At 41.9% G+C, this 24679-nt stretch overlaps 1 pseudogene; it reads right to left on the bottom strand.

The window, feature by feature from the left end:
• LOC129671095 (ubiquitin-conjugating enzyme E2 variant 1-like) overlaps positions 1-6422 on the bottom strand; it is a 32843-nt pseudogene extending 26421 nt beyond the window's left edge.
• Positions 6423-24679: the final 18257 nt, after the last annotated feature.

Below are 24679 nucleotides of genomic sequence, written 5' to 3'. Positions count from 1 at the left end.
TTCTTCTGTCCCTCAATGACATGCTCCCCGAGAGGCTGACTTATGGCAGAAGGAGGCTCTATCTATGTGCAGAACCCCTGAAAATAATAACATACTGCTTGACAGAAAAAAAAAAAAAAAAAAAGCAAATCCTAGCTGTCAAAGCCAGAGTTCCAAATTAAAGTGGACAAGCCCTCTGTCACTTGTACGTAAATAGGTCAAAGTAAATATCTAGAGGCAGGAAGAGTGCCTGGTGAGAATTTTTTTTTTCTTTCAATTTCAGCTAGTTTGTCTTCTTTATTCCTTTCAGATGTGAAGAGGGTAAGAGCAGACCTGATGGAAAAACAAAAGTTATTTTGAAAATTGTTCTAAATCTTTCATGGATGTTTCTGCTACTCCCTCACTCAAATGACTTTTCATTTGCAGCATAAACCTTTTAAAATCAATGTGCTTGAAAAAGCCATAAATTGTACAGAAATCTTCCAATGAAACACATCCAGGTTTTGCAATTATAAAATAATACATGTCTAAACATAAGTAAAATTTTATTATAATTAATATCCATTTTTTTTACTTTGGCCTTCAATGTCAATTTTCTTCATTAAAACAATGTTGCAAAGCATCAGTGTATAATATTTATTGAGCTAATTCCACTTAGCTTATTTGAAATATATATATATATTTATATATATATATCTGGGAAAAAAATATATATATACATATATATATACATATATATATTTCCCAGAATGTACTTAACAGGAACAACTCTTGGAATTGTATATTCAGGAAACAATTTAACCACTTTTAATGAAGACAGCAAGTCACTCTCTCTCTCTCTCTCTCTCTCTCCTGACAGTAAAATATTTGGCAGGATTTGTTTGTAAAATCAGAAACTTGGGCTTTGTTATTAAGATGTCATATGCTTTCTCCTGATTTTAGTTTGAACGACTGGGAACACAAGATTAATGCTGAGAGCTCCGGGTCTCTCTCCCACCCTGGAGTCCCCCAGCACGGTCTGCTCATGGCCTTCAACTGCCCTGTCAGTTAGAGCACTGTGCTTCCCAGGCACATGGAGGCTGCATTGTCTGTGTCTTTTGGAGCATGGCACAGTGTTTAGCATGGCACTTAGCACACAGCAGGCAAATGGCCACCATTTACACACTTCCTGCACCACTGACAAAACAGGCCCTTGTCATGTAGCCGTATTCTGGACTTCCGGCTCTTTTGTGCTAGTTTTGTGTCACAGTTTGCCCTGAATATCACTCTTTAAAAAGCTATCAACAGAGTTTTGATAGAATATCTTTCTAGCTTTATAAGGTTTCCTCAATCCAGAAGAAGCAGTTAGGTCTTGGTGCTCATGTTTCTAAAATAAGGGAGTCATATTGAATGATCTCTGAGCACACTGGTAGCAGGCAGGAGTTCTAGAGGTATCCAGTGATATCCCATCGCCAAATAGCTGTCTCTATCTCAATGTCTCATGGGCACATTTAATTTAGCAAGTTCCGAATTTAAGCCCCAACACCTCATTGTTGTGTTTTTTCCTTTGAGGAAGTTGAAAGCTTACTCCTCTTTCCATCTCCTTTCCACTGTGCATTAATATCTAACCAGCTGCGTGGTCTTCCAGCCTGTCTGTCTGCTTGGTTCACATCTACAACCTCCTGTTCACTGAGACTGGGGAAGGCATTATGGCTAGTTTAAATAGATCACTGGTTTGTTTATTTATTAATTTATTTATTTATTCAGGTAGGTAGCTCCTTTCCTACCATATCTACCCTATGCATTGCTACCTACCATACCTTTGAATGGTCACAAAATCTCCACCAGTCGCTATCCTTTGGAGCATGATTCCAAAATACCTCCCCAGGCATTTGCCTCTTCTCTTCAGCATGTTTCCATGTTTAGTCAAATAGCGCTCTATCCCACGATCCATTGAAAATTCCCTGCTTCTACTCACTTCAGTTGACACCGCCTGTCACTTCTTCCTCTGAATTCTTACTTTTCTTAGGATTCTTTCTCAACTTTTCCTGTGCCTTCTTTTTCATGTGTTTCTTGACGTTTCATCCAGATTGTCATGGCTGCAATACTTGATATTATCACAGGTTTATCTTCACCTGGAAATATGTCTACTCACCTTTCCAATAAGATTTTAAATACTATGATTCCTGTCATGGTGTCTTATTTGTATACTTACTCTTTGAGAATTCTTTCATACAGAAATTCAGGAAGAATTTGCTCAAGGCAGTGAAGTTTTAAGGGTTTATCAATGATCCTATGGTTACAAATTATAAGAATTCATATCAATTATAGGAAGCAAAGAATTTTCTGGATCAGAATGAACCACAGAACTGAAAATCAGGCTGACTGCTCTCTTTTCAATGAGGTAAATTCTTCATGTATCCTCATTTCTTCACTTTTCACACTTAGCCTCTCTGTGACATTCTCTTTTTCATGTGTCCCTGACACATCTACAAGCCTGAGTAATAGTCTCCTTGTTGAAACTTCCAGAAGAGACCAACTAAAGTCTGAGTACCAAGCCGTATTCTCAGAGAAATCTGGCATAACACCTCAGTCCGTGCAACTACAACTGGCCCCAAAAGCACATTTGGAGTGCAAAGCCTCATCCACATTTGGTCTCTCATTCCAGATATCTGAAGCAAACTTCCTGAGGAGGAAGGAAAATAAGATGGTAAATAAATGCATACATCAGAGAAAGGGATACAGGCTGGCATGAATCTTAAAAAGAATCTATCATTGCGTTTAAGGATTAAAATGACTTCACTCTTCCCCCTTCAAAAACAAAAAATAATCTGAGAAAGCAATGTAGCCTTCAAGAAGGTACATTGCCAATGCTGTCTTCACGTGTAATCAATAATGGTCATGAGAAAGGAAGGACTTTCCAGCAAATGTAGTCAAGAGCTTTCCCCACCCCCCACATGCCCTCAGGTACATAGTCCATAGAACAACTTCAAGGAAACAAAATTTGACGTAAATTACTGAACAGTTAAGAAGGATATGGCTGCTCCTGTCTGTGAATCTGGCACTGTAGAGGTGTAGGCAACAGTAGAGTAAGATCAGGTGTAGGCCGAGCTACATAACCAGATCCTGTTTCAAATACCAAAACTGTTTTGTCAAATAGCAATAAAAAAAAAGAAGAAGAAGAAAGGAAGAGAGGAAATGAGGGAGAGGGGGAAGGAAGGCAAGCAGGTTCAGACTATAGTTCAGGTGGTAGTGCTCTTGCAGAGCATACCAAGGGGGCTAAATTTGACACCCAGCACAGTATCAACTTGGCATGGTAGCATGTGCCGGGAATCTCGGAAGTCAAGTAACAGAAGCAGGAGGAGCCAATGTTTAAGGTTATCCTCAGCTACACCTAAAAGTTGAGCCCAGCCTGGGCTACATGAAACTGTCTTTAAAAGAAAAATGTTCAGACATGACATATTACCAGTGGCTCATTGGTGCCTCTCTCACTTTCTCTTTCTGGTTTGGTCAGTGTGGTTATCTTGTCACCTTGCCCCTTACCCACCTAGCATGTCTATGAGATAGTGGGCATAGACAACTTTTGCCTTAACCTTAGAGGCCTCTACATCTAAAGCACCTACATAGGGACCTACTAGAAAGAATAGCACAAGGTTTTAAGCTTGATGTTATGACTGAATTGAATAGAGTTTGGAGTCTTGGGGAAGGTGAGACTGTGTGTTAGTACACGCAGAAAGGAAGTATATGTGTGTGTGTGTGTGTGTGTGTGTGTGTAAATCAGCGTGCAGAATGGTTAAGTAGTGAAGGTACATCCTTACTACTCTAATACTTTTTTTTTTCAAAGTATTTTCTGGCATGCATGTAGTTCTCACTGTGTTAAACTGCCCCAATGACTATATGACTTGATTTAGCCAATGGCATGAGTATTAGATTTGGCCACTGACTTACTGTAAGTCACTGCATACAGAAGCGTCAAGTTCTGTCTCATGGATTTCCTCCTTATGTAACAGTGTTTGGGTATAGGCTTCTTCAGAGCGGGTCCTAAAATGAAGACAGCATGATGGATTGCAATTGCATAGTCTGTGTAGGACAGGTAATGTGAATAAACATTAATTACTGCAGGTCACCAAAATTATAATATGCAGCATGAGACGTGGCGGTTTATGCAACCTGGCTTAGGAAGCGCTTTGTGAAATAGTTTATAAATGGACAATCTCTTCTGGACCTACCCTGTAAAGAGGATTAAAGTTCTCCACATCTGAAGAGACAAAATAATAAAGTCACACAGTGCTTTCCAAGTTTCTTTCTTTCTATTTTCCCCATTCTCGCCTTCCTACTTTGCTCCTTCTTTCTATTAAACATTGGTGTAAATTCCTCAAAAATAATTTATACAAAAAGATTATTCATAGATATATGAGAACTGAATTGCTTTGGAGGTAGGTGGAAGGGAGGGGAGTGAGACATGCACTTTCTCCTTCACTTCCTGGCAGCTTTATTTTGCCCTGATATCCTGGAGGTGAGCCTTTGAAGCTGTTCCTTCAGAATCTTCAGCAGGCATGATTTTCGTTTCAACAGTAGGAGGAAACATACCTGCAAACCCTCAACTTGTTTATGAACTCAGCAGGAGGCATTAAGAGCAATAAGTTTCAGAATGAGACAGATGACATGAGTTTGACTCTTGCTCTCTTTGGGGCTGCTTTCTCCACATCGCCAAGGATCAGTAAAGAGGGCACTTTAAGCTGTGCCTCATGGAACCACTGAAAGGCTGGAGTAAAAAAACAGTGATATTGTGTGAAGGTGTTATTACCATTTCCCCTCACACACACAAGGCTTCACCTGAATCCTAGAAATTTTATTTAAAAAAAAATTTTTTTTTGAAATGATTTGCTCTTCTGTTCCTCTAATAAGGCAGAATCCAGCTTGTCCGTAGTTGCCAAGCTAGAAAGCCCTGCGGCTCCTGCCTTGTATGAGGGTCAAGCCGCGGCTGAGTCTGTAAAGGCCTTTGTGTTTGTAGTCGCAGGAAATCCTCTTGGATTTACGGAAAGTTCCTCCTTACGCTGGACTGAGCAGCTGGTGGGGTTCATTTTTCTTCTTTTGACATTCCAAGACCAAAATGTTTCCACTTAGCTCAGCAAAACCCAGCAAAGCATATCAAAAAACTAGGAAACAGTACAATTGACTGGGAAACAGCGTAAAATGCTCAGATGAAAGAATCAGGACCCCATTTTACTTAAGGCTTTTCCTGCGCAGGTGCCATAGAATGAGGGACCTGAGATCAGCCTTTCAAGCACATTTCCACATCTCCTCCCTTGGGATAAGAGGCAAGAGGCGTCAAAGAGTTTCCCACCAGCAGAGAGAGGGCCCTGGAAAGAAACCCGCTGTGCTCTGAAAGGGCAAAGGACTTGCAGAGTCTGAAACTCATGCGCTACTGACCTGTGAACCGTTTTAGTCATTTAACAGCAAGATTTCCTTCCTAGGCAGTAAACGGCAGCATTTGGGGGCTAGCAAGCAGCCACGGCATTGGCATTCCCCAGTTCTCTCCTTTAGAAGGTGTGACCCAGTAGCTTTGAGGATTAGCAGGTTCCTGTAAAGGAATCCCCTGAGACTTTAACTGCTAGAAAAGGACCCCAGTGTGTGCTTCACCTTGAGACTTTTCTCTCTGGGAGATTTAGCAAAGTGCTTAGAAAATTGAGGAAGCCCCGGGTTAAATGTTCTCTTGAGATCTCACTTCCAAGTCTATCACTGGTAAATACGTCGTCGGGTTTACGTTGCCACGCCCACTTGTTCTTCAGTCCCTTACCCAATGAAACAAAACTGAGAACCCAGCACGAAAGTACCTATTGAGTTGATTTGGGGTGGGAGGTCTGTGAGCCTCAGTGATTATGAACAGTGAGTGAACTAGTCCTGGAACTGGTGACATTTCCCTGGCACATTTAGACAGCAGTAATGTGTTGGCACCTCTTGCTGTTAAAGCAGGTTAATCATGTCGGATACGCAGTGCCCGGGCATAGGGAAGCGGTAATGGTTAATTTTCTCTGCAAACTCGGATTTAGAATCGCCTTGGAGACAGATGTCTGAAAAAGGTTCACTCGAAAAGAAGATGTGCATCCCAAATATGGGGGCCCAGATTGCAGGATAAAGAGACTGGGAACTGGGCACCAGAATTCTTCCGCCTCCCTTTCCGACTGTGAATGCCGGGTGGCCAGCTACTCAACCTTCTAGCTGCCATGCAGCTGTGGTTTACTGAAGGCTAATCTATTTGAATACTTGGCCCCCATTGGTGGGTGGCCTTGTTGGAGGAGGTGTGTCATTGGGCGGAGGGGTGGGCTTTGAGGTTTCAATAGCCTATGCCATTCCCAACTATCTCTCTCTGCCTCTTACTTGTGGTAAGGGCATAGTCGCTCAGCAATGACTCCAGTGCCAGGCCGGCTCACCTGCTGCCGTGCTCCCACTTTCCGTGCCATGATGGCGGTGGAGTTCTGTCACAGCAGTCAAAAAGACGTGCGCCATCCCCACCGCAATGGACTGTATCTTTACATTTTGACCCCAAAGGAACCTTTCCTACCTCACGTTGCTTGTGTCGGATATTTTAGAAGAAGAGCAACTAATGCAGAGATTCCAGTGGGGTTCTCGCCCTCGTGTAGGCCAGAGATTACCAGCTAGGAAGTTGCAGGATGTTCTTGTTTTCTATCTAACTGGCATGCCCAGCCACAAATGGTCCCCACATGTTATGTGACTTCTACTTTTGAGCTCCAAAGGAGAGGTGACTTGGCCTGAGCGTTCCAAGCTGTGCTTAATAGCCTCAACCTATTTATTCCCAAAGGAAGCGGATTTTGCTAGGTTCGGGATTATAAGCTGTTTTTATCCCTGTGCAGAAAGCCTAATAATAAGTTTGGAAGCGGCCCAACACGATTTCATTCAACTCTATATTTACTTACTCCAATAAGCCTTTGTATTTTCTTTGGAAAAACGGGAAAATATCCATACCCTCATTACTGGGTCTATCCGATAGACAGTGATCTTAAAAAATAAAATTAAAAAAATAAATAAATAAAAATTAAAAAAAAAACAAACCTACCAGTTTCCCTTGGCTCTTTAAATGGATGATCAAAATTGCTCAGCAGAGCTCAGCTTGACAGATTTTTAGAGGTATGTCATTGTGATTTACTTTTAGTTTACTTTGTTCTCTTATCATCTTTGCTGTTTTATACCTGAACACGGTTTTTATAATATACGTATGCTTTTGTAGGGCTCTAAAATGTTCTTTCTTACAGGATAATTTGCCTTCGCAGTATGCTGTGCATTCAGTCTCCAGTGGCTACGGCGTGGTTGTGTTAATATAGCACATGGTGTAGGAAATCCTGGCTGATTTACCTCCTATACCTGTCAGGGTTCTCCAGAGGAAAAGAACCAACATGACGAGCCTAAGGATGTGTGCATCTACACGTATACATACAAACATATGTGTGTGCATGTGCGAGTTAACTTCGTCAGCTTTAAAGTAGTAACCACAGTAGAATCACACCTGAGACGTTGAGAACCTTGCAGTTCCCTTCCTTGACGCTGGGGGCCTCAGCAGTTGGAGTGGTCCTGCAATAGCTGTTTATCCTTGGAAAGAGGTGACCCAGTCAAAAGCACTGGGTGACTCACTAAACCCAATCCGGCACTGAAAGACCTCCGGATCCTAGTTCACGATGAAAACTTGAAAACCCTGATTCTTCTATCAACAAGGAGGTAGCAACAGTAGCAACAGCCATGGGAGGAAGAGGACGCATTAGTTTAGTGCTGGAAGGAAGGCCAAGCCAACAAAGTATTTTCCTTTTACCGCACCCATCTTCTCTGGGGGTCTCCAGAAGGTGTAACCACAATTGGGGTAGGTCTCCCACATCAGCCAGGCAATCAAGATTTCTTCAGAGGAGGCTGCCTACTCAGGAGATTCTAATTTGTGGCAAGGTGGCGTTAAAATCAGGCATAACAGCCGCAGAACCAGCATGCTCCCTAGTGTAAAAAGAGTGGTGGTCAAGGGGGGCTGTCGAGAGTCAATGCTTCTCCTGAGTTTCTCAACAGGAAGGGAAGATTATTGATGTTCGTTTTTTAAAATATCAATTCCAGAACTCCTTAAAACTGTCTCTACAGGAAACACTTAAGAAGATGCTCAACATCCTTGGCCATCAGGAAGAGGCAAATCAAAATGACCCTGAGATTTCACATTACACCCATCAAAATGGCTAAAATAAAAAACTCAAATGACAACACATGCTGGAGAGGTTGTGGAGAAAAGGGAACCCTCCTCCATTGCTGGTGGGAATGTAAACTGGTACAACCACTTTGGAAGTCAATCTGGTGCTTTCTCAGACAATTAGGAATAGTGCTTCCTCAAGACCCAGCTATACCACTCCTAGGCATATACCCAAAATTTGCTCAAGTACACAACAAGGACATTTGCTCAACCATGTTTGTAGCAGCTTTATTTGTAATAGCCAGAACCTGGAAACAACCCAGATGTCCATCAATGGAGGAATGGATACAGAAATTGTGGTATTTTTACAAAATAGAATACTACTCAGCAATCAAAAATGAGGCAATCATGAAATTTGCAGGCAAATGGTGAGATCCTGAAAAGATCATTCTGAGTGAGGTATCCCAGAAAGAGAAAGACACACATGGTATATACTCACTTATATAAACCTATAAGATATGATAAACATAATGAAATCTATACACCTAAAGAAGATAAACAGGAAAGAGGACCCGGGGTCGGATGATCAATCCTCACTTAGAAAGACAAAGGGGATGTGCATTGGACGTAGGAGAAAACAAGTAACAAGACAAGAGCTTACCGCAGAGGGCCTCTGAAAGACCCTACCTAGCAGTGTATCAAAGCAGATACTAACACTCATAACCAAACCTTCGGCAGAGTGCAGGGAATCATATGAAAGAAGGGGGAGTTAGTATGACGTGGAAAGGATAGGAATTCCACAAGGACCAAATATATCTGGGCACAGGGGTCTTTTCTGAGACTGACACTCCACCAAGGACCATGTATGGATATAACCTAGAACCATGGCTCGGATGTAGCCATGGTAGCTCAGAAACCAATTGGTTTCCCATAGTAAGGGGAACAGGGACTATTTCTGACAGGAACTCAATGGCAGGCTCTTTGACCTCCCCACCCCCCAAGGGAGGAACAGTCCTGCTAGGTCACAGAGGAGGACTTTGTAGCCAGTCCTGAAGATACCTGATAAAACAGGGTCAGATGAAAGGGAAGGAGGTCCTCCCCAATCAGTGGACTTGGAAAGGGGCAGGGAGAAGATGAGGGAGGGAGGGTGGGATTGGGAGGGAATGAGGGAGTGGGAGATAGCTGGGATACAGAGTTAATAAAATGAAACTAATAAAAAAAAAACCTCTCTCTACAGAAAAATCCTGGAATCCAATTAAAAAATAATAATGAAACATTAACAACATTTGAGGAGAATGCTTACATCATATTGCCATGATGGTTAATGATCTATTTGTTAACTGTCTAAATAGCACATAACAACAGCACAGAATAGAATTGGAGATTCTAAATGCAGGCAGTAACTTATCCTTGGTGTTATCCTAGGGAAGGAACACGAATTTACCTAAGACACAGGGCATTTTCCTATGTCACAGTTCCTTTCCTGTCGCTGTGATAGAACACCATGGGCCAAGCCAACTGGAAGGAAGAAACCATTTATCTGGCTTCTTTAGGTCACAGTCCATTATTGAGGGAAACCAAGGCAGAAACTCAAGGCTGGAACTGAAGTTGAGTTCCCGGAGGGACAGCACCTACCAGCTTGGATCTCATGGATTACTTCTCCTGCTTTCTTATGCAACCCAGGACCCCTGCACAGCGTGGTTCCAGTCATGGCTGGATCCTCCCACATCAGTCTTTAACCAAACTGTGCTTCACAGACTTGCCCACAGACTGATCTGGTAGAGGGGGTTCATCCGCTGCACATCCCTTTGCCCAGGTTCCTCTAGATTATGTCAAGTTGACATAAACCAAGCAGCATCTCCTGGTATTTCAAACATACACAAGATTCTGAACGAAAAAAAAAACCAAGGGACTTTACAATAGTATTGTTATAATTGTTAAGACAAAGTTATTATGGAGCAAAATACAAGATTAACATTTCTTAAGAAAAATACCTTCAGGTAAATACAAGCTAGTGACAAGGGTTTTCAGAGTTCCTGGCAGAAATCCTGTGTTGCTCCTCACGCCTCCTGTCAGGACATTTAGCTACGGACAGTAAACTCCCCCTTTGCAGGATCAGCACATTAGCAGCAACTGATCCTTTTGAAATGCTCGGTAAATCTTTCCTAACAACAACAACAAAAAATACTGAATTTTTCAGTATTCCTTTATATTACAAGGGTAAAGCTCAGTTACCTAAGTTAATAGATATTTAAAAATTAACTTTTAAAGTATGGCTGGGAGACCATGAAATTCAGTCCAGTTTCATCTGTCTTCTGTACTGTGGCATTCCCAAACAAGACTGACGTTCCTACAGGCGACTGAAGGGTTAGAGTTAGGTCCCCATGAAAGCCAGAACCAGGCATGCCCACTGCTAGACTTTCAAGGTGATTGGTTACTTCTCTCCTTGCGGTGACATAATATCTAACAGGAAGAAACGCTAGGAAAGGAAAGTTTGTTTGGGATTACAGTTCAAGGGTTTACAATTCGACACAGCAGGCAAAAGCACAGCAACAGAATCTGGGTAGAAGCCCGAGCCTTCCCGTAGTGTTCACAGAAAGGAAGCAGAGAGAGGGCAGGAAGCGAGCGGTGCCATATGACCTCCAGGCCACGGGTGACCCAGTTCATTGGCAAGGCTCAATCCCATAAGGATCCTCAACTTTTCTAGGCAGTGCTGTGAGCTGAGAACCAAGTGTTCAAACACAGTAAGAGCCTCCAGGAGACATTTTGTATTTCAGCCACGAGAGAAACTTCCACCAGCCTGTGGAACCCTAAGTAACAGCACTTCCCTCTGTTTTGAAGAAATCATGTTTTAAAACACAGATCCAATGCGTCCCTTTTTTACCAGTCTCAGTCCTCACCATCACAGAACATAAGAACCTGGTATTCCATACGTGAAATGGCTTTGAGTCTCTTCCTCCATCCCGAATTCACTTCCTGTCAGGATCCCGCCCACTCCCTTTATTCTGTTGTTAGTCACCACTTGCAGAGTCTTCTCCATTCCAGGACCTCTCGTGTCTCTTTGCCTGTGCATGTGTTGCTTGCCCGACGTCCCCCTGCCATGCCTCATGGATGAGCTATTTAAATTGTCTTCTCACCAAAGCTTGTTTTGATGGCATCTTGCCACCCCCCCCCCCAGCTATTAGTAGTAAGTTACTGCTATTGAGTCCCCAAGGTACTGTCAAAATGACTGCTGCACAGAAACAAACACTGAGCGTTCCAAGCGTTTATTACTAATGAGACACTGGTTTGCTGGAAATTTCTTGAAGGCATTATTACATAGAATTATTATGATGGGTTTTTTTTTTTTTTTTTTTTGTCTGCACAGTGAGCCCAGGGGTGAGCATTTAACAATTTCTCAAAACTGTTGCCTTGATAAAAATTCACTATAGTCGGCTTACTTCGAATCTATACATACAGTGTTTCATGGTGAACAAATATTAGATGAGTGGGATATGGTTCCACATGCTTGTAAGCCCAACAGTGGAAGGTGGCAGCCAGCCTGGGCTACATAACCAGATCAAGGGCAGCATGGGCTAAAAGAATACATTAAACAAAACATGCAAGCTAAGACAAGATATGGTTACGTAGAGGGAGACTGTCTTGAATTTTAATTTCATTTTCCATAGACTTTATAGTTCTGCCCAGCTTACTGTACCCTTCTTCTCCCCTACAAAAAAAAATTGTAAAACTAACATATCTTTCATCATGTTGTACTGAAGATAAATAATGCTTAACAAATTCGGCAAATTTGTGGTAACCGTCACCGGGTGCTCTTTTCTTTCTCTTTTCCGAAGTTCTGGGTAAACAGTGTGTTTTGTTTTTCTTTGTTTATTAGAAATGAAGGCTGCCAGCCCAAGCTCTCTATGGATGGTGGCTTAACTGTTATTGCTCTGTGTGTCCCGATAAACCCAGAGGTGAAAGGTCCATGCTTATGTTGACATGGAGCTAGGCCTGTCAGGTCTCAGCGCTGACAGTGCTTTATAGCCCATGGGAGCATCCTTACCCACCAGCCAGCAAACTTCCTGTGTTTTCCCTCCTCTGGCCCAGGTCCCAGAGCTCACAAGATAGGACCACAGTTAAGCCTGCAATACTTCATCCATGTCAGTAGAAAAGTGACTTTGCACACAGCTGGCTGGCTGATGGGATACACTGGGACATTTCCTCTCCCCAAATGCTTCCAAGCTCACTTCCACCCATGGGGACAGAAGCGGCAGACAGAAGGAAGCGACATTAATCTTGACCGTGTGAGAACGCTGGGTATTTCAGGAGCTGGACTTCTCCACACAGAGGGGTATAGATTATCTTTGCTTATGGGTTAGCCTAGCCCAGGTCTTGGTCTGTTTCATTTTCAAACAGAAACCGTTTACTTTTCTCAAACACATAAATTTCCAAGGGTTTGCTGACCATGTCAATTTTTAATGCAGTTGGAAACTTGCATGAGAACGTCCTACAAGTAGGACTCACACAAACTAGAAGCGTTCAGCTGGAACAAAATTTGGTGAGATTGTCTGGAGTTCTTGAGCTTTTATTAGGGAGGAACTCAGGGCTAATTTGCAAAAGAAGAAATTTCAAGCAGTCTAGATGAACTCTAAACTGTGAAAGAACTTGCTGAGCTCGTGTTCGGCTGTGGGAAATGAATGCAATGGGAGAAGGAAGATGAATAAAGACATGCTGACATGCCATAGGAGCCCTAGCAGTTTTGACCATGTCACCTGGGACTCGTGTCTATACTGGACTGAGTGAGAGCACTCACTTGTGTCTTATGCATTAGTTAAGAAGTGACTCCCTTGGGAACTAGAGCTGCTACAATGTCCTGGGGAACGGCAGAGACAGCTTCAAATGCGGCACACTTCAGCGTTCTCTGATGCCTGGTTCTCATAATGTGCCGGAGGCTGGGATTTCATTTCAAATACCTCTCTGTAAGTGAGAGCTTTCCCTCAAACTCAGCAGATTTAACTAGAAATCACAGAAGAGCTATCAAAAGGATGTGTTTCTTAAGGTAAACCTGAAGTATCTTTAAGCTCTATGCTATGCATTTACTTTTATATTTGAGGATGGCACGTGTGCTTGTATGTTTGTGGGGGGGGGCACGTGTGTGTGTGTGTGTGTGTGTGTGTGTGTCTGTAAGCCAGACAGTTCATTTCAGTGCTTCACTCAGGAGCTGTCCACCATGATTTTAGAAACAGGATCCTTTAACTTGGTGAGGCCTTGGGGTCCTTTAGTAGGATGGACCAACTCAACACCTACAAGCTCCAGGGGACTTGGCTCTTTCTGCCTCCTCAGTGCTGGCATTACCAAGATGCTCTGCCATAATATGCTTTTTATATTTAGGCCTTTAACGGCTGAGCCATCTCTCCAGCCCCGTATTATGCTCCTTAATGTGGTTTCTGGAGATCAGGTTCAGTTCTCTATGCCTACGAAACACACACTTTACCACAACTGAGCTACCTCCCATCCCCTAGGCGATAGCTTTGAAACTCAGACCATTAATTGTCAATCTTGAAGTTTTTACGTACAAATAGGAAAGATGATGGATGTCGCCCATGTTGGCACCTTCTTAGGTTCTCATTCTGTTGTTACTGCTAAATTCATGTGGAAGCTAACTCAACAGATATTACACATGCGAATTTTTCACCCAGCAGTGCCGTAACCATCCTCAACGAGAGAGCAAATGCATCTTCTCCCACCTTTCTGCCTCCCAGATGCTGTTGGTTACATTTTTGCTTTTCCCTGACGAAATTTACTACATGTGTTATTTACTATTACATTTATTTGGTTGTTTACTGTGAGTGTCCATGTCTGGTTTCATGGGTTTGGTAGCACACCTGTGGAAGTCAGAGGACAAATTGAGGACTTGCTTCCCACCTGCCATGCAAGTCTGAGATGACTGTTGTCAGTGTTGGTGGCAAGCTTTTTTTCCTGTCTGAGCCAGCTCACCCACCTCACTCCATAAATTTTATTTTATAACTAGTAGGACATTTTCTACTATAAATTGATTAAGAAATTAATGAGCACTGTTTATAGAGTGTTTGCTTTTGCAAGAACTAAACAGCAGACTATCCTTGTAGAAAAGAATATGTGATCCAGTGTTAAAGTTTCTCCCTGAACAGCACTGTTGTATGTTTCAGGCCCTTTATACCCCACACACTAAATAAAATTTAAATTAAGAAAAGTCACAAAGTTGCTCTTGATGCTGGAGTGGCAAGGGCAGAACTGGCTCCATTTCTGAATATTCCTTGCTGCTGATCTTTGCTCTCTTGTCCTCTGTATTGAGAGGGCTTGAAACCTAGAAACTGCATTCCTCAAATTCTCCCAGTGGCTGGTTCTTGTTAGGTTTTGCCTGCAGGAATCCTGTGTGATTGCATACCCATGAAGGGAAGACAGATTTCTGTTTCTGGTCCAGTAGAGGCAATGGCCAACAGTTTCATATGATGGTGGGTGACTGTGGCCTTTGATGGCCTTCAGTTATGTCTGCAGATCTAAGAATGTCAAGAAACTAGAGTTTGTATGTCACGTGACCATGGTTTCCAGTGGTGTTAGTAGCAGCCTCAATAGTGAATACATATATCAGAACTTACAGAAGGCGTGAGGTCCTTGTACTCACAGATAAGCACTATGGATATCAATAATGTTAAATACTCAGAGTTAACTCTTTAATGAAAGCGATATATTACCTGTTTTCTGCCCAGCAAACTAGGAATTTATGTAGTTAATAGCCTTGTGACCTGTGCTATCTGTAGGGCCAGGCAACACCAGACTTGCTCACTTTTTCCAAAATTATACTGTGTTTAAACATGCCCAAAGAAACACTTTAGAAATTCGAATCAACACCAGCTATTTAGTCATGTTGAACCAAATTTCCCTCTTGCCTCTCAAAGATCACTACTCTGCCAGCCTTGCTGTTTGCAGAGATTCTCCCCTCCAAGAACTCCATTTCCTGCCTATAGTAGCCAGGGATCTCTAAGTGAACAGAACCAATCAATTAACACTAAAATAACAACATCTGGATCATACCCAAGAGGCTGAGAACCAGCACAGTCCTTGAGCTTAGGTGCTTCAGCAGTTAAAGTAGTCCCATGGGAGCTGTCTCTCACCGAAAAGGCCAACCCAGTAGTAACTCCCTCCATGAGACTGGGCACCCCAGGAGCAATATCCTGACAGTGAAAACCTCACAGATTCTTGGGTAACCTTTGGTATGAACCTTAGTTCATACCAGTGTAGGAATCAGCAGCAAGCAAAGTAAGCTCGTCTTCCCATCATGATCTGGACTGCTATCAGAAGGTACTGTCCACAATCCAGGTGGGTCTCCCCACATCAGGCTATCCACTCAGGTGATTCTAACTCCTAGAAAGTTGACATTCTAACCAACTATAGCACTGTCTTCTCTCTTCCACCCAACAAAAATTTTATGCTGAGTTTCTTGACTTATATTCATCTCTATGTAAAATATCCCAATCATTTCGGTTTCTGTATCTGGATCAGAACTGATATGCTTTCTAAATTTATATCACTTGCCTTGTTTTTTGCTTGCTTTGCGAAATGATGTGATGTATCTTTAAAACCCAGTTTCTACACAAAGGAAAGATTAAATGTGGGAGGCAGTCACTAACTGGGATTGATTGAATGCTCATGTTTTCTATTCCTATTAGCCCATTTGTCCTGAAGCAAGCTTTAGCCTCATTTTATGGATGATGACACAGTCTTGGATATATTTCTCTACCCAAACCTACAGCACAAATTGACTTCCAAATCAGTTCTTGCCGAGTAAATCATGATGTTTGAAACAAATCCTCAGCAGTTGACAAGGAATAGCTTGACATTTCCCTTCTACTCAAGTTTCCTTCATCAAATGAGCAGCTGCCCAGTCACTTTATACTCTGAGAATTTGGAAAGGTACTGGCCTTTGATGAAAACATTCCAGACAAGGAGTTCTCTGACAGGTAATTTAAGTAGAAGGTAACGCTGGCTGTTCTAATAATTTTTAATTATTACTATGCTTTAATATGTTGTTTCTAGTTTCAGGTCATACTACTATTAAAAAAGATAAACTTTTCTTAGAGAAGTTTTCTCTTTTTGTTCATTTTTAGGGAACAGAGAGGGAGAGCCTCAAAAAGCCGCCCCATTCTATGGTGCTTAATGGGCAAACATGTTCACCTTTATAGGTTTCAGGCATAAAAGAAGGGCCCACATCCTGACTGAGCCAAGTTACCCTGGCATTTCCCACCTGGATTCCTCCTCACCAAGGAGAAGAGAAAGAAGTCAATTTAAGGAGATTTCAGAACATTTTTCAGATTTTTTTTAAAGACACGCATTCTAAGAAATCATTCAGCATGTCTTCTAGTTCCCAGCATTTAATGTGGTTGATTTTATAGGTTTATAAGTTGGTTTACCTTTGGTGAGGCAGGGAAAATGATCTTTTAGTACAGATGTTCCTCATGGTGTTTAAAATAAAAGTGCTGTGTGGCTGAGCAAGCCTATCCCTAGGCATACATCTAAAGGAAATGAAATGTGTGTGTGGAACAGGCAACTGTACTCGCTTCAAGAAGCACTGCTCACCATGGCAAGGATGGAAACAAGCTGTGTTTGTTAGCTCCCGGGTGGAGAAAATGCTATTTGTACTATATTACAAACATAAGTAAGTGCTACTCTCCCACAAGAAGTAAAATTGCTTCAGTCGGGGCAACTATAAGGAACTAAACATCATTGTGTCTGGTGAAATAAGCCAAGTACAACAAGACCACCCATGGTTTTCCTAGTCTGTGGAATCTAAAGTAGGTGAGAAGAGGATGTTGGTAACAGGTCGAGAAAGTTGATCAAGGGGCAGTAAGTTTTGGTGATAAGAGCAAGAAGTTCTGGTGTGCTGTTGCACAGCAGGGTGATTTTAATTAACAATAATATACTTTACATCTCAAAATCCAGGAGAAATGAGCTGAGTGCCTTCATTATAACAAAACAATAGTATTTGAGGAGGTACGTGTATTTAAGCATTAGATAATACGTTTATGTGTTGAACCGTTGCTTGGTACCACTACCTAATATGCGTTAACTTTGTGTTTTCACGGATCATTACATAGAAATTTAATTTTTTAACAAGGCGCTCTAACAAAAACAACACATTTTTCACATCCCTACATGTGTTTGTTTTCTTCTTCAGGCAGCCCAGGTGGAGAGGAAGTTAAGTTTTACTCGGAGCTGCAATGGCTGCTGTTTGACCCTCTTCACCATCAGAGAACTGAGAAATTCCAAGGTAACTGGCTGAAAGGCAGTTTTACACAGTAGCCTATGGTTTCAGTTATCAAACGTTACCCATGGTGCAAAGCTATCAAGTAGAAAACTCCAGGCGTAAGTAACTGGTCGCTTTAAATGAAACAGCTCTTGTCAGTAAGCATGATAAAATCTCACACCACAGTTCTGTCCTTTCCAGATTCCTTTCTAGTTTATCTGCTCTATATGCTATTCTCACACCAGTCACTTGTAGATGTCTGAGTTTACTGCAGAATCATAATGCTTATGTTAAGTTATATTTATTTTGCTTAATGATGGCTCCAAAGTATAAGGATCAGGCATAAAACATGGAAGAACAGATGCAATCTAGTGCTAATGGACCGCTTTTAGCAACTATGTTGATCAACTTTGAATGACAAAATGCACGAGACAAACAACTTAAAGTAAAGAAAGTCTTAATCTTAGGGGTTTCCATCTGTGGTGGAATAACCTTCTTTTGGTGATCCATACTATTTGGGTTGCCCCGTTAAGAAAGCAGAATGTGTGAGCTGGAGAGTTTCTTAAAGTTCGTTTATGGCAATTTAATTTTATAGAGGTCATACTGTGGTCCAGTGGGGTTTGTATGGCAGCCATTGCCCACTTCTAGTGGCGGAACTGTCTCTTTTCAGAAATAGGTCCCTTCTGTTGTTTTATTACATATCCATCATTGTCCTTTGGTCATAATAATTCTCCCATCCCTCTCACTTGTTCTCTTTCTTATCCCAAATAGTCCCTTTTACTTTCCACTTTTTAAATTTAAAATTCTTTAACATTAAATTTTATTTTCATTGTGATTCTTCATAGGAGAGAAAATGTGATCATTATTTTTCTGTGTCTGGCATTTTTTTTTACATGATCTCCAGTTCTATCTATTTTCCTGCAAACACTATAGACATAAATGCATGTGAAGTTAGTCATTATACAATATTGGTGTTGGTGTTGATACAGTCATAAGCTTGGCTCCAGGAAAAACAAAACAAAACAAAAACTCAAAGCTTTGGAAGGAGAAACATGGGAAGCTAAAGGGCTCAAGTCAGAGAGAGACAGACAGACAGACTGACAGAGACAGACAGAGGCAGAGTGTGAGAGATAGAATCCTGACTACCAGTCTGTTTCTGGATACTTCGGGTCACTCAAGTGAAAGAACAGGTATAGTCTATGGGAGGCTTAAGACTGCAAATCTATCTATCTATCTATCTATCTATCTATCTATCTATCTATCTATCTATCTATCATCTAGCACCTATCATCTACATATCCATCTGTCTATCATCTATCCTATCTATCATTTATATCTATCTATAAAATTTTAATGACTCATATAATAGAAAATGGTAATGTTTGTATTACATACGTTTTCCAAATACAAATCAAGACACATTTTTTTGATGATTTGAGCATATTTAAAACTACAAAAAAAAAAAAAAAAAGGTTTCTCCAGGTGTAAGCAGACATACATTGTTGGAGAAAGACAGTCCGAGACCCACCTGCCTTCATGTTTGTGGTGGCACTGGTGAGCTGTAGACAAATAGGGGTCCCCCCACTACCACACTGCATAGCTCAGGCAGAGGAGGCCACCTAGAGGCCCACCCACCATGTGACCTGCCCATATCTGGAGCCACTGCAATGTGCAAATATGTGGTGGACAGAAGGGAGAAAAAGAGAAACGGAGCAGTTTGAGCATTATGAAAAAAGGTGGAACTGGAGATGTGAGGGTACAGAGGAATAGCCTGCTGTGAGTAGCTTGCCATGCCACTTGAGTCTATGGTGAAGTCCTAGCCTGTGCTGTCACTGCGGGATATGTCTAGGTCTGTAGCCATGCAACAACAGGAGTCTGTGTCAATGTCCATGGCTTGTATTACCACGAACGATCATGTGCAGAGCTAGCCCTGCCCCTCTCTGGCTGCAGAACTCTGGAGAGCTCTCACCAGCAGCAATATTCAAGAGAGCAGGCCCTGTACTTTACATGGGCAGCATGGTAGAGCTGGCCCTGGTGGCAGGTCCAAGGGTGGGCTGGCCCTGAGGTCATAAGCATGGGAGAGCTGGCCTCACCTCTATCTGCCACGAGGTATTGTGAGCCCAAAGGGGATGGCCTCCCTCCATCCCCCTGTTTTCCTCCCCACCTGCAGCACTTGGCAGAGCTGGCCCTGAGATCTTAAGAGCAGGAGAGCTGTCCCTGCCCCTTACCAGCTGCAGCACTCAGGAGAGTGGGCCCTGTGCCTTACCTGGATAGCATAGCAGAACTGGTTCTGGTGGGGACAGGGTGGGTGAACTGACCTCAAGGGTGTGAAAGCAGGAGAACTGACTTGGCCTCCATGGCTGCGGCATTGGTCGAGCTAGCAAGGCAGTGCTGGAGAGCTTGCACTGGTGGCGTGGGTGTGGGAGAGCTGGTGGGCTGACCAACTCAGCCACCCACCAGGTCCAGATCTAGGGCTTTGGGTAGGCCCACCCCAAAACCTACCTCATCTACGAACTGCTGGAGTGGGTGAAATGGCTAGTCCTGCAGATCTCAAGGAGCAGGAGCTCTATGACACAATACAACAATAGGATAACCAAGAGGAGTCCCTGTGCAGGCCCAGTATTGATGGTGTAGCAGAAGCCAGAGGCCTTGAACCAGACCAGTGACTCATTATGATTGAACATTTGCAAGTAAAGATGTGTGGACAAAAGGGTGTACTATGGAACATACTGTGGCACACCACAGATTCTACAATGAATGTTTTTTATTTTTTTTTTAATTTGTTCTTTGCTTTCTCTTGGGGTGGGAAGTTAGGGAGCAGTTATGAAGAGACATGGGGATGAATGGTATTAGGGTTCATGATGTGAAACTCACAAATAATCAATAAAAAGTTACAACAACGAAAATATAAAAACTGAAAAGTAAATGACTACAAAAAAGAAAAAGAAAAACATCTCCTATCTCAAATCAGAATTTTCTCTACAATTTTAGATAGAAAAGTTGCTTAATATAGAAGTGGTTTTTCCAATCTATGTCATACTTATTGCTTTTTTTAAAATGTGTCTGATCATCTGGGGAGCAAAATAGGGTCGGGGATGGTTAGTACTTTGAGGGTGGGGTGCAGGTAGTCTTTTTTAACATTAACTATGTTCTGACAACTTCAGAAGGCTGCTGGGAATGGAAATCAGTTGAATGAGTTCTCTTACTCTTGACCTTTCCAGCAACTTTCAGGGTTTTACATAGCAGACACTCTTCTTTACCACTGAGCCAAGAATTCAGAAGTCAGAAGAGATTTTAAGAAAGGGCTCTACACAAGGATGAAGAGAGAGAAACACGGTGAAAGCAAAACTGAAGAGTGGTCCTCAAACTCACTAACCAAGTTAAACAATTAATGTGGTATTTAGGAAAAATCAAATAAGTGCTAAAAATGTATATCAGAGGCTAGTAAGATGGCTCAGTGAGTAAAGACACTTGGCGTGCAAGTCTAAGGACCTGAGTTCAATTCCCTGAACCCACACTCCATCATGCTACTGACAAGGTGTGTGGTGAGACTCAAATTCATAAAGTTGCTCTCTGACTTACACACATGTGCTTTGGTACGTATGCCTACCTATACATAAGATGGGTGCATACATGATGATAGTACGAAGAAGAAGAAGAAGAAGAAGAAGAAGAAGAAGAAGAAGAAGAAGAAGAAGAAGAAGAAGAAGAAGAAGAAGAGGGAGAAGAAAAAGAAGAAGAAGAAGAAGGAGAAAAAGAAGAACTGAATAAATGTTTTAAATGAAGAAATGATCTGGTCCCGCATTTACACAAATCAGTCTCATGACTTTACCATACACTATCTTGACTTAACAGTTTGATACTTTATTTATTAGAATTTTTTTTACATTCAATTTTACTGCACTGTAAAATAATTTATCATGGGTCTTTACTTTGAGTTTTGGGTCCTTTGTGAGTTTCACATTGTGTCGAATGCCTACCATAACACTTTTATCCTCTGTCCCGACTAACAGGGTGACCTAGAACAGATCTCTAAAACACAGCAGTTTAATCAATGGTTGTGTGATAAAAGAATTAATGGATCAATTACAGCACCATGAAAGTATGCTCTTACTCTCCCTCCCCACCCCACCCCCATCAAAGGAGACAGAAATGTACCATGAGTCCCTGGCTCCCTATTTCAGCAGAGCCATCACTTTCCTGTTTTAAAATAATATAGTACATACTAAGAAGCTTGTATTTTCTCTTGCTAAAACCTTTCATCGTAATTAACTAATTACTGTCAGGTTATGGAATTTTTGCTCAAAAGATAACACCTTAGTATAGTTCTACTTTAAACTCAAGATAATCATCTCTTCAGTTAGAGCATATGGGTGCTGTCATCTGGGTGGTGTTAGGAAGTCTCCTTCCTCACTCATATTCAAATAAGAGACTGCCAATAATGAACAGTCAGAAAGCAGAGCAAGAAAAAAAAAAAGACCACAGAGGTAAGGGAATTGAGGCCAGTATTCCATTCCATTTTGACCTGTGCTTATATGAATGCCTACGTGTGCACAAGGCACATTGACTCACTCAGAAACCACCCACACGGAAGAGTGGAAACATTGAAGCATTAGCTTTAGAGCTGAAATATTTTTCTGCTCTTGAATTACTCCACCTGGCCCTCAGATCAGCTTCCATGTGAGACAGGGAGGTCAGCATGGCAAAACTGAACACAAAACTAAACCAAACCAAAATTGCCCTTCTGTGCTTCCCAAATGGATGCAGGAATCTTGTTCTCTGTGAACCAAATTCTCACACAGCGATTTGCAATCCGAATGCCAACTTCTTTGTCCTGTATTGAGTCCTAGATGGAGGAGGAGTCATATCTGGGTCTGAAGTTTATGTGTCCTTAAGGTCACATTCTCAGCCTCACAAAACCACCTGACATAGGAATTCTTGAAGGCAAGGACCAGGTCATTTGATGCCTCAAGAAATGGAGTAGATTTGTTTCTTCAGCTGACTGTAGCAGACCGTATCTCTGATTCTGGACTCTGAACTTGAGGTTTCAGAACTGTTTTCATCTTGTCTCCTCCTGTTTGCTCTTAAAGTGAACGGTTCCCTTTAGCCAAGATGCAGAAGGCTATGCCTATGTGCCAATGGGAGGAAACAGTGATAACGCTTAAAAGAAAAATGGATCAAGAACGAAAAAGCCTTCTGAGGCCTTCATGCAAAAATCCTCTTAGGAGATAGCATAGCTGAAAACCAGTCAGGTGTTTTCATTTTTCTGTCAGCTCCTCTTGCTTATTTTGGCTTAGGCAGGAGAAAGCATACATCATAGCATTTGTACTTCCTCCTGTCACAGATAAGCGGAAGGAATGAGTTCAGACTTCAATTGGAAAGTGCTTCGAAGAGAGAGGTAGTGGGAAAGCGAATCAGTCAATTCATCTGTTAGCTAATTGCCTCACGTCGAAGATGAAAAACAGCTGAGTTTCTGAGAACCCCAACATGGAAGCTAAGTTTTCCAGGCTATTTTGTGAAGCATGTCTGATTAGAGAGCAGTGTGATGAGTTTTTCTCTCGTTATGATTGCATTATGAGGAGAAGAACAAAGAAAGTTAAAGGTGTTGAGCACTGGCTATGGGGAGGGGCAATCTCTTATTGTCGGTCTGCAGGAACAAGGTCACCTACTACACTCAGAGGCAAATCTAGAGGATTAATATAAGGGTGTCGGCCTCCTCATGTGTTGTTTGGAGTTATAAACAAGTAAAGCTAGAATGATGAAGGAGGTTATAAAATTGCATTCAAATTTTTACTTGTAATATAAAAACTTCCCCCTCCTCTTTTCCCTTTCTCTCTCTTCCCTACTCTCTTTTCTTCTCATAATTATAAAGCAAGTGCATTTGGGGACTTTACTCTCCCTTTTCTTTTAATTGTTTGAGTAAGTGCTTTTGGCTCGCATCCTCCCAAAGCTGCCTGAACTTCTGTTATTGAGATATTACCACTGTTTCATGGACAACATGCTTCAGATGGAGTATTTGGTGCTTTTCCTCATAAATTACCCATGGAATGGAGTTTTAGTTTTTTTCAGTGGAGTCTTTGCAGTTGTGTCAAGGTTACACTGTGAGAGGATTTGGAGGTCATTCATTTAGAAAGATAAACCCATCAGAATATTCACTGGGAACTGGCTTTATTAATAGAAGAAGGTACCAGAATTGGTACTGGAATATATGGTTGGATCGTCAAAGAAGGAATTTTAATTCAAGCATTTTCAATAATCATCAGCATCTCTACATAATTACCTAGGAGGTGCTCAGTAAAGGTGATATATTAGTGATTTTGAAAGGTTTCTGTGAAATGGATTTTACATGTCCAATGTAGTATCAACACAAGTTTGGGAAAAAAAAAGAAAGAAAGAAAAAAAGGCTTTTTAGTATCAAAAACTCTATCCTCCTCGAAGTAGAGCAAAGTGGAGCAAACAACTGAGTAAATAAAAAACATCAAAAGCCTCTCTTTGTTATTGAGCTGCCCTGGGCTACATCCGAGCAGAGGTTCTAGGTTATATCCATGCATGGTCTTTGGTTGGAGTATCAGTCTCAGAAACGACCTGGTGCCATATATTTGGTCCTTGTGGAACTCCTCTCCAGGTCATACTAACTCCCCTTCTTTCATATGATTCCCTACACTCTGCCAAAGGTTTGGTTATGAGTCTTATTATCTGCTTTGATGCAATGCTAGGTAGAGTCTTTCAGAGGCCCTCTGTGGTAGGCTTCTGTCTTGTTACTTGTTTTCTCCTACATCCAATGCCCATCCCATTTGTCTTTCTAATTGAGTATTGATAGTCTTACCCACCCCCCAAGGGAGGGGTCATTTCTGAGACTGACACTCCACCAAGGACCATGTATGGATATAACCTAGAACCTCTGCTCGGATGTAGCCTGTGCTAGCTCAGTAACCAATTGGTTTCCCATAGTAAGGGGAACAGGGACTATTTCTGACAGAAACTCAATGACAGGCTCTTTGACCTCCCCACCTCCCAAGGGAGGAGCAGTCCTGCTAGGCCACAGAGGAGGACTTTGAAGCCAGTCCTGAAGATACCTGATAAAACAGGGTCAGATGAAAGGGGAGGAGATCCTCCCCAATCCGTGGACTTGGAAAGGGACAGGGAGGAGATGAGGGAGGGAGGGAGAGAGGGTTTGGGAGGGAATGAGGGTGCAGGATACAGCTGGGATACAGAGTTAATAAAATGTAACTAATAATAAAAATAAAAAAAGGAAAAAAAAGCCTCTCTTTGGAAGT

This window comes from Psammomys obesus, unplaced genomic scaffold (assembly GCF_907164565.1).
Source record: "Psammomys obesus unplaced genomic scaffold, mPsaObe1.curated_primary_1811, whole genome shotgun sequence".
Lineage (NCBI taxonomy): Eukaryota > Metazoa > Chordata > Mammalia > Rodentia > Muridae > Psammomys > Psammomys obesus.
This window is presented reverse-complemented; position numbering and strand designations above follow the sequence as displayed.